This window comes from Myotis brandtii, unplaced genomic scaffold, assembly GCF_000412655.1.
Source record: "Myotis brandtii unplaced genomic scaffold, ASM41265v1 scaffold312, whole genome shotgun sequence".
Classification (NCBI taxonomy): domain Eukaryota; kingdom Metazoa; phylum Chordata; class Mammalia; order Chiroptera; family Vespertilionidae; genus Myotis; species Myotis brandtii.
Genome location: NW_005361955.1, coordinates 2,139,154 through 2,149,713, shown reverse-complemented (window position 1 = coordinate 2,149,713; position 10,560 = coordinate 2,139,154). Strand labels below are relative to the sequence as shown.

General features: G+C 40.3%; 1 protein-coding gene across 3 annotated transcripts in view; it reads right to left on the bottom strand.

Annotated features, from left to right (window-relative positions):
- The window catches only part of TMCC1 (transmembrane and coiled-coil domain family 1), a 170,663-nt gene that overhangs the window by 132,038 nt on the left and 28,065 nt on the right, over positions 1–10,560 (bottom strand). The window contains exon 5 of one of the 3 annotated variants that reach the window (XM_014542725.1): positions 6,952–7,070. The exons of 1 other annotated variant lie outside the window; for it this stretch is intronic. The gene's annotated coding sequence lies outside the window, so the exon portion shown is untranslated. Of the gene's footprint in view, positions 1–2,749; positions 2,762–6,951; positions 7,071–10,560 lie in introns of those variants that run through there. One more of the 3 variants, XM_014542726.1, reaches the window with a different exon arrangement.

Sequence of the window (10,560 nt, the reverse complement as noted above, 5' to 3'; positions counted from 1 at the left end):
ATCCGATGACAGGCTGCAGGCAGGCGGCTTCTGGGGTAGCCCACGGGGGCCTGGATGGCGGCTCGTGCTGGTGGCTCGCGCTGTCCCGCCCTGCCTGCAGTATGCAAATTAACCGCCATCTTTGTTGGCGGTTAATTTGCATATCTTGCTGATTAGCCAATGGGAGGCGTAGTGAAGGTACAGTCAATAGATAGATTTTATAGATGAGAAAATAAGGCTTAAGTGACATGGTGAAGGTCACACAATCCGCAAGTAGAAGAGCTGAAACTTAAACCTCCTGATTACTCTACCACAGCTGCCTCTATAAATGGGGATAAGTTTTAAAATGCTAAAACCACAACTTTCTGAAAACCATCCCCCATATCTCAGCAAACCATTAACAGCTTCAAGACATTTTAAAAGATTAGAATCAAAGAATTACAGGACCTTAAGGATCATTTATAATTGTAACCTCTCATCTATACTAATAAAAGGGTAATATGCTAATTAGACTGGACGTCTTCCAGACAAAGCCACAGTGGCGGGGGCCAAGGCAGAGGCAGTTAGGGGTGATCAGGCCAGTAGGGGAGAGCAGTTAGGGGTGATCAGGCTGGCAGGGGAGCAGTTAGGGGTGATCAGGCAGGCAGGCAGAAGGGTTAGGGGTGATCAGGCAGGCAGAGGGGTTAGAGGCAGGCAGGCAGGCAAGTGAGCGGTTAGGAGCCAGCAGTCCCAGATTGGAGAGGGTGCAGGCTGGGCTGAGGGAACCCCCTCCCATGAATAAATTTCATGCACTGAGCCTCTAGTTTTACATAAACTTTTATGAAAAGTAAATATTTTTAGAACTCAAGATACTCTGTTAGCATTTGTAATTGACAGGAAAGAAAGAAAAGACTAAGTGATGCATTAGAAAGTTTTGGTTATGCTTTTTCTTTTAATCTAGAGAAATGATACCAGTTTTTTTTTTCTCAGTGGTATCTGGTGGATGAAAAAATTGGAAGTCTCCCACTTTCAGTGTTATACATTTAATACTATAAATATTATACATTTAGCAAGGATTATTATACAATAGTCCTTGCACTTCTTAAAATAAGTATGTATTAGAATTATAACCAGAAAAAATAAGAAAGGCTATCACAATACCTCAAAAAGGATGCAGGGGAAATGATGAAAGCTTGGGTTATAAGCTCTACAAGAGCAGGAAACATGTCTTATTTACCATTATATCCCTAGTACCTTGTACAATGTCTAGCACAGCCGTGGGCAAACTACGGCCTGCGGGCCGGATCCGGCCCGTTTGAAATGAATAAAACTAAAAAAAAAAAAAGACCGTACCCGAATGAATAAAACTAAAAAAAAAAAAACCGAACCCTTTTATTTAATGATGTTTACTTTGAATTTATATTAGTTCACACAAACACTCCATCCATGCTTTTGTTCCGGCCCTCCGGTCCAGTTTAAGAACCCATTGTGGCCCTCGAGTCAAAAAGTTTGCCCACCCCTGGTCTAGCATATATTTTTTTTTAATTGATTTCAGAGAGGAAGGGAAAGGGAGAAACAGAAACATCAATGACGAGAGAGAATCATTAATCAGCTGCCTCCTGCACACCCCCCACTGGGGATCAAGCCTGCAAACCCGGGCATGTGCCCTTGACCGGAATCGAACACAGGACCCTTCAGTCCGCAGGCTGATGCTCTATCCACTGAGCCAAACCAGCTAGGGCTCTAGCACATATTTATGTGTTCAATAAATGTGTCAGAATAAATGAAAGAATGAATGAGTGAACAAATGAACATCCTAAAAGCTCAATGAAGAAGAAACAGTTCAGAAGTAAAATACACATTTGCTGATCAACATAAAGGCCAGGAACATGAAGAAATCAGAGATAACCTCGAGTTTCATGGACTAGTTGGCTAAGTGAATGATAAGCCATTAATTAAGATAAGTAAAACTAGAGTAAGAATAGGGATATGGGAATGCAAAGAGATCATAGCAAAATGCTAAAGAATTTGGTTGGGAGACATTAGGTTTCAAGAACCAGTAGGGAGTCTAGACTAAAGATGCAGATTTGGGAGTTACCATATGAAGCTTAATATCAGAGATCAGAATTACCACACACCATAGTTTATGGACTCTCATGATCTTAATCAATAACAGAATAGGATATGCATATCAAAATGAAATACACCCACTATTATGGTGCCGACGCCCTAACCTGATCTTTGCCCCACTGATTTTTTTAAAACACAGATTTATGAAATAAATGCACTTTATGCTTTAAGGTCATCATTTGCCTTCTAATAGGATACAAAGGCCCACAGTTCTATTTTTACTATTTACTACAGATAGAATTCTGGGCTCACAGATCCAAGGAATATCAGAAATTCAATACACTTTGCATTATTTACAAAAAAATACAAAATTTATATACTGGATTTATTCAATATTATTCGCTGAAAAAATCATAAAATAAAGGTTTGCCACACTCTACTGACTTTTTAAAGTTTCAGTTTGAAACTTGAAATATTTCTGATAAAACAAATGTTTTGATAGAGCAATCTTTATCAATAAACAATGTTTTTACAGATGTTTATTCTCACAATAGGACAGGAAAAGTTATTTTTGGACATTTCTTTCCTCTTATTCCAAAATTATAATATGATACTTCCAATAGTCCTTACTTATGCAAGTCTCTTCCCCCTCCAATTCATTCTACTACAAATTGGGAAGGGGGGGTGGGGGGGGGACCTCCCCATTTCATTTCAACTCTACCTCTCAAAATCCATTCTTTATATCTTTTTTAAAAAAACCTCACCTGAGGAGTGAGGATATTTTCCCACTATGGATGTGACAGAGATACATTAATTGGTTGCCTCCCACTAGCACCCCAGGGTGGGAATCAGACCTGCAACCCAGGTATGTACCCTTGTAATTGAATCAGCCACCCTCTGGTGCACAGGCCAATGCTCTAATCACTGAACCACACTGGCCAGGACCATCCTTTATATCTTAAACTGACCTTACTCAAAACTAAGCTCGACATGGGGGAGACCTGGGGTGGGACAGGGGTTGGGTGAAGAGTGGCAAAAAGGAGAAAATAAGAGACATCTATAATACTGTCAACAATAAAATAAAATAAATTTTAAAAAAACAATTAAGCTAATGGAAAAAAATTCTTCAAATATTAGCAGATCCTGTAAACTCTGCCTAAGCAGGAAATTTTTAATTTTTTATACTTACCCAATACCTAATTATTTTTCATAAAAATCCCCTCATAATATATACTAAGTAAAGTTTTCTAGCAATAGAGATTCTCACTAAAGCTAATTATAAGGAAACAAATTACAAGACAAGGTATACTAAATTCTAAAAGTGCTACAAATATTTATGTTTGTGATGACTGTTAAATTAATGTCCCCCAATAAATCTCACTTCTTGGTTAAAAAAAAAAAATCAACTAAGCTTGAAATGTCAACAAATGGATTAGGCTAGCCTCATGAATGCAGAAACACAATATAAGATTAATTTGTCTCCATGCTTTCATTCATGTTATTTTTCATACCTGCAATGTTATTCCTTTTTTGCAACATTTATGCAAATAGAGGTCACAGCCCAGCTGGCATGGCTCAGTGGTTGACCTATGAACCAGGAAGTCACATTCGATTCCCAGTCAGGGCACATGCCCAAGTTGTGGCCTCAATTCCCAGTGTGGGGCGTGCAGGAGGCAGCCTATGAATTATTCTCTCTCATCATTGATGTTTAGCTGGGTAAAAGGAGACATATGTAAAACTTTAGATAATAAATAAATAAAATAATTATCTCTCATCATTGATGTTTCTATCTCTCTCCCTCTCCCTTCCTCTCTAAAATCAAAAATATATTTTTTTAAAAAATAGAGGCCACAGATCAAATCCTCCTCTAATCACTTCAGCACTCACCTATTGTCTCCTTTCTTTGAATTTACATAATACAAATTGAGTGGCCTTCAAAAATTAGCTGTTTTCCTCTATGTTGGAAAGTTTCCTGAAGAGAGGTGTCATATCAAAGTCGATAACAATAATAAGCACACAGTTAGCATTCAATGAATACTTACTAACTCAATGGTAGATCTGAATATATATATCTTAGATTTTTGGCTTCCTAATCATCCTTTGCCTCCACATTGCCATATACCAGAAAAAAAGAGTATATTATTTTGTTTTTCATTTTACTAGCAAATATTAGACCACCTAGAAAAATTTGGGGGCCTGTAAACATTGACATCAATCTTAAACTTAAATTTATTTTACTTTTTAAATGGCCAAGTCTATCATCTCATTTCAGGAAGAAAAACCTAATTACTAAAACACTGGAAAAGTAACACTTATTTCTGCAAAGTAAAAAAGAAAAAGGCAATTGTTACTTCAGAATCCTTGAATGAGCAATGCAAATTCTCTAAATACAGGAAGAAATTAAGCAAACTCTAAATAAAATCAGATTAGAAAATTGACACTTATAACAGTACACTTCTTCAGTATACCTATAATTCATTGTCGAAACGTGACATACTACTTAAAACATGGGGAAAATACATGAACATTTTGAAAAATTTGGTCAACTGGTCAGATTTTTCTAAACCTATCTCAACAATAAAAAACACACACAGTTTAAATAATGTTTTTCTGAACCTGAACTATACTGCACATGGTACCATTTAGGGATATCTGACTAGAAAAATGATCAGTCACTCCATGAAGCTCTTGATGGGGGGACCTCAAGAAGTTAGCTACATAGTTAATAAACTTGGTAATTAATGCATGTAGAAAACTATTGTTCCAGGAACCTTGGTGTCCCAGGAGGACTGCAAGCGATCCATTGCGCTCCAGGGAGAGAATGTCAGCTGCCAAGACACAGCTAAAGAATCACCTGTCAGCAGATGAAGGGATGCTAGGAAAATCACCGGACTGCAGCTTTTATCTGATTAACCTTTTCCCTGAATTCCAAACCCCTTACCTACTTTTTCCTCAATTTCAAACCCTTCACCTACACTTTTCTTCTCCTTATAAAAAAGGTCAACTTGAGATGATATGTAAGATGGGGTTTACGGTACATTACCCACCATCTTCTCAGATCGCCAGTCATCTGAATATAGCACCCATAAAGCTGCAATCCTTGTCTCTACTTATTGGTTCTGGTAGTGACAAGTAACACAAATGTCAACTTTTTGGGTTTCACTCCCACTCCATCCTCTTTGGGTAGGTGCTAAGAAATGTGCTTGTTGATAAGTATCTAGTCCCAATCTAATATGAATAAAAAAATCTAATGGAATTCTACCAGAGTAAAGAAAGAATACATACATAACCAAGCAAATAACTGAAGCCAGAGTATGGATTACTTCACAACATTTGCCACTCAGCCTATCTGGTGATTCTGTTTGTTTTCAAGAAACTGACTTCAAGGCCATACTGAAACTAACTTAAAAAAAGGGGGGGGGGGGGAGGGCCTAAGAATGAACTAAATCACTGAATCAGAGCTAGAAGGGATTCTAATGATTTTAAAGATGAGAAAAGAGATTAGAATTAGGTCATACAGGTACTGGTAGCAAAGGCTAGAAAATGAAGCTTCTAATTCCCAGAAGAGCTACAGATATTTACTGAGTGCTAGGCACTATGTTAGACCAGTGCCCACTCTTGCATATCATGATACATCCCAGAGATGCTCAAAAACATTTAAAATATTAATTTAAAACTTACATTTTCTCTAAAGAAATTTCTGTATTAGAGCAAGACCGTATCCACATCTCTAACAAGCATGTTAAAATAAACAGAGGAAAAAAACTTGTAAAGTAGAAAAGAATTTGGAATTCCAAATAATTTACCCTTCCTGTCCTAACTATAAAAATGTACATGCTGTTGTTTACCATTAAAAAGAGTTAAGACCATCAAAAGACATCTCTACCCAAGTTTCATGAGCCAATAGTTTAAGACAAATGAGCCTTATCCTGTTGGGAAAATGATCTGTTTTTGTCACATCCCACTAAAGAATTAGCTCTGTCACAGGATTAAAGTACAGCCATCTGAGGACAAAAGTCTAGGCAGAAAAAGAAACAATACTGAAATTTGATAAAGACCCCTCAGGAATATGGCATTTAGCTGTTTCAATGGCACCTTTCATCTAAGGATCTCAAAACAAATGTTATTTACATTACCAAGAATCAAAACTGTAGCACCGTGGCCTAATAAAAAAACATATCAATGATCTAGAGCAGCAGTTGCCAACCAGTGGTCCTCGAACCACTGGTGGTCCGTAAGGTCCAAAAGGTTGGTGACCGCTGACCTAGAGGGAATTCAATACTTATGTTCTAAACTCAGCCCTCTGCTCTAAAAATCATGATCTAGTTTTATGTAAAAGTAGTGTGATATAATAAGAAATATATGTCTTCATCCTTAATTCCTGGTACAGAGCTGCTAAAACCCTTGGAATTTTCTGAGGGATGAGTCTCTTCTTTTATTCATAAAAAATCCCTTTTGCCCTAACTGGTATGGCTCAGTGGATAGAGCATTGGCCTACGGACCAAAGGGTCCCAGGTTCAATTCTGGTCAACCACACGTACCTCGCTTGCAGGCTCCTTCCCGGTCTGGGCCCTGGTTGGGGTGCATGCAGGAGGCAACCAATCGATGTGATTCTCTAACAGCGATATTTCTGTCTGTCTTTCCCTCTCTCTAAAAATCAGTGGTTGAGCGTCGACCTATGAACCAGGAGGTCATGGTTCAATTTCTGGTCAGGGCACATGCCCAGGTTGCAGGCTCAATCTCCAGTAGAGGGCGTGCAGGAGGCCGCTGATCAATGATTCTCAACATTGATATTTCTCTCTCTCTCTCCCTCTCCCTTCCTCTCTGAAATCAACTTAAAAATATATTTAAAAATCCATGGAAAAATATCCTCAGGTGAGGATTAAAAAAGAAAGAAAGAAAGAAAATCCCTTTCAACCATACCTGAGTTTAAGCTAATGAGGCGACTCTGGGTGGCCTCCAAGATAGCTTCAGAACGGAACTGGTTGCCAAAGGAGCCAAGCATGAGTAGAAAGTTGGAACTTTCAAGCCCTGCCTCCAATCTGGGAAAGGGAGAGGCTAGAAACTGAGTTAATCATCAATACCACTGATTTAATCAATCATTCCTAGGTAATGGAACCTCCACAAAATCCCCTAAACAAAAGAGTTCAGAGAGCTTCTGGATGATAAACACTCTTAGGTACTGGAGGGTGGTGGGCCCAGAGAGAGCATGGAAGCTTCCCATACCGTGCCCTATGCATTTCTTACATTTGGCTGTTTGTGAGTTGTATCCTTTATAATAAACCTGCAAACATAAAGTGTTTTTTGAGTTTTGTGAGTCAACCCAGGGAATTATCAAATCTGAGGAGGGTGTTGGGAGAACCCCCCGAATTTGTAGAGAAGCCAAAATTTGTTGCAAAGCACAGGTGGCCCAGGACTTGCAACTGGCATCTACAATGGGGGCAATCTTGTGGAACTGAGCCCTTTAACTTGTAGGATCTGCCACTAACTACAGGTAGATAGAGAATTGAATTGTCAGAAGCTCAGTGTTACAGAATTGGACAATTGGTTGTTATGGGTGGAAGTGGAGTTCTTGCAACATCACATGGAAAAGAATTTCCTGAGACTCTCAGGGGAGGATGAGTAATATCTATTTAGGTAGAAATAAACCCCTGGGTTTTTAATGTCCCATTTCCCTCCGTCCTGCCACGGAATGTGTCCTTCAGCAGGGTCAGAATAAAGGCCACTGCTCACAATTTCTGCTTCATATTAAAGTCCAGCATCGTGCATGTGGAGTCAGCACGGCCATGGGCTATGCGCTTGCCAAGGCCACCTGGCTATGGAGAGAGAATGTGTGAATGCACAATGAGTGTAGGTCATGCACGGAGCAAGAGAGGACAAGAAAGAGGGAACTCTTTGTCTGGGATTTTAACAGGAGCTTCTTCAAACTAACCAATTAACTTTCCAAGATTTCCTGAGCTTTGCTGGGGTTTACCCCCAAGCCAATCCACTGTTCCCCAGGTTAGACTGATGGCAGGCAAGCACCTCCCCTGCCCCACCACTTCTACAGTGCATGTGCCTATCTCCTTCTCCTCTCTCCCCCCACACCCCCACCCCGCCCCAACAATCCAGTCCAGGGAGGGGAAAGAAAGGACTATTAATCCCCTAGTAGGAACAATGCTATGTGAAGCTGTAGCTTCCTGGTGAAGCTTCCCAGGTGACCACGATTACAATGTCTGACTTCCCTTAGTTTTCTTTCCTTTATTAATATTAACTAGCTAATTACAACAGAAAGAGTTGTGGTATGGAAAAAAACACACACACCAGTAATTCATTCCTAGTGTATATTTGTAAAGCTTGGAGATACAAATGGATTTTATTGATATAATGTCTCACTTTACCTTGTTGCACATATATGAAGACCCAAAAATTTAAGCAATGTTGTCTGAATAGTTACTAAAAAGAATTAGCATTAATTTTATGAAATATATGTCATCTTTGTGCCAAGCATTAAGCTTAGGATAAATTATTTCCAGTATATACAACTCTAAAACGTAGATACTGTCCCCAATAGCAGATGTGAAAATTAATGTCATTAAATTTCCCACTGCACACAAGTGACAGAGCTAAAGACTAAACCTAGTTATAACACACAAACTCTTATATATTATAGCAAGCTTTACTTCTTATTATTTATATAAAATTATAAACTCTCCAACAATCCTTGAGAATAATATGTCCCAAATTATGCTCTTGAAAGACTTGTCTTAAAGAAAGACAAGTTTGGGGGGGAGGGGGGAAGGACCTCTAAATTCTGATCTACTCCAGAGTTAACTAAGTTTTTCAACCTCTTCTTTCTTATCTTTCTATTCACTCCCTTAGTGATCTCATCCAGGCTCCTGGCTTTAAATATATTCTATTTGACAACAGTGGACCCTTTCTCCTGTATTCCAGATTCATAAACCTAACTACTTATGCAACACCTCTACTAAGTCTAATAGGCATCTATCACATAATTATGTCCAAAACTGAACTGTTCTTTCCCTCCACACTTATTCTTTTCAGGCTCCCCATCTCAATAAATGGCAATGGCATTCTTCCAGGAACTCATCCTGAACTCCATGTTTTCCTTTCCAGCACACATCCAATCTATCAGCAAAGCTAGTTGTCTTTACCTGAAAAATATATCCAGAATCATACCATGTGTCACCATATTCACTGCTACCCCTAGTGCAAATGGTCATCTTCTCTCACTTGGATTACAGCAGTAGCCCAACTGCTATTCCTACTTTTGCCCTTGCCCATTCTACCACCAATCCATTACCAACACAGCAGCCAGAATAATGATAATGTCAAAATGGAAATCAGATATCATACCACTACCCAAAACCCTCCAAAGACTTCCCATTTCACTCAGAATAAAAGCTAAAGTCCTGCAAAGGACCAACAGAACTAGCAGCAACTGGGAGCTTATTAGAAATGGGCCCCACCTCAGAACTACAAAATTACAATCTGAATTTTAACAAGAACACCTTAGGTAATTCATATGCACATTAAAGTTTAAAAAGTATTTGCATAAGGCACCACAATAAAAGTACCCACCCTCCCAGGCCCTTGCCATTCCTCAGGCAAACTTCTGTCTCAGGACATTTGCACTTGCCTTTTGCTATGGCTGGAATGCTCTTCTTTTATCTCCTCTCACCTCTTCAAGCCTTTATTGAAATGTCACCTTATCTGTAAGACTGTCTGTGAATACTCAATCCCTCCCCTCAATATTCCTATTCCTCTTTCCTGTTTTTACTTTTCTCATTGGAACTTGTCATCATAGGTTAAAAAGCTGCATTTTTACCTATTTATCTTGTCTAGTCTATCTCTCCATATAATATATATAATACTAGAGGCCCGGTGCACAAAAATTTGTGCACTGGGGTGAGGGGGAAGAGTGTTCCTCAGCCCGGCCTGTGCCCTCTCCCAGTCTGGGACCCTTCGGGGGATGACCACCTGCTGGTTTAGGCCCGCTCCCCGGGGGGACTGGGCCTAAGCTGGCAATCAGACATCCCTCTGGCAGCCCGGGAGCCCTCGGGGGATGTCCATTTGCCAGTGGAGAGCAGGCCTAAGCTGCAGTCTGACATCCTTAGCACTGCTGAGGAGGCGGGAGAGGCTCCCACCACCACCGCTGTACTGGCAGCCATCAGCCTGGCTTGTGGCTGAGCAGAGCTCCCCCTGTGGGAACACACTGAAACCAGGGGGCAGCTCCTGCATTGAGCATCTGCCCCCTGGTGGTCAGTGTGTGTCATAGTGACCAGTCATTCCCAGTCTTTCTGCTGTTAGGGTCAGTTTGCATATTACCCTTTTACAATATAGGATAGAGGCCTGATGCATGTGTGGGGGCCATCTGGTTTTCCCTGAAGGGTGTCCTGGATCAGGGTTGGGGTCCCGCTTGGGTGCCTGGCCAGCCTGGGTGAGGGGATGATTGCTGTTTGCAGCTGTTCACACCCCCTTCAGGGTGAGGGTCCCCACTGGGATGCCTGGCCAGCCTGGATGAGGGGCTGA